Source organism: Notothenia coriiceps, unplaced genomic scaffold (genome assembly GCF_000735185.1).
Source record: "Notothenia coriiceps isolate Sejong01 unplaced genomic scaffold, NC01 NC01_scaffold00024668, whole genome shotgun sequence".
Taxonomy (NCBI): domain Eukaryota; kingdom Metazoa; phylum Chordata; class Actinopteri; order Perciformes; family Nototheniidae; genus Notothenia; species Notothenia coriiceps.
Genome location: NW_011357369.1, coordinates 4,245,211 through 4,245,767, shown reverse-complemented (window position 1 = coordinate 4,245,767; position 557 = coordinate 4,245,211).

Sequence of the window (557 nt, the reverse complement as noted above, 5' to 3'; positions counted from 1 at the left end):
GATGGAAGGAAATCGGGTAATCCCTGTATCAAATCCAGCTGCAGGAACAGGAAGTCCAGCTCTGCCTTAGTGACACTCTCTCCACCACATCTCTGTGATACTGAGGATTACACACTTGCGTTGTGCATTTCAACCCAGCATCTTCCTACCCTTTTTAATATGATTACTGGCACAAGAGTTAAAGACATCATGGTTTACAAACGAAAGCTGTCTTTTATTTATTTTTATTTTTAGCCGTTATTTATACAGGTTATAAAATCTCATTGAGACACAAGGTCTCATTTTCAAGAGAGACCTGTTCAGTGGTAACACTACCACACAAAGTTACAGACAGACAGGACACTAAACACAGAGGCAACACTAAATTACAACATCGTAAAAAAAGTAGTCATTGAAATCCATATATAGCAGGTGCAAACACCCATAGATGATTTCTCCAGCTTTTTTAAAAGTAGTTTAAAATCTGTGATGGGTATCGAAGTGGTCAGCTTAAGTTTCTGCTGAAGTGTGTTCCAGGTCGAGGGGGCAGAGTAAGATATGGCTTTTTTCCCAAGCAC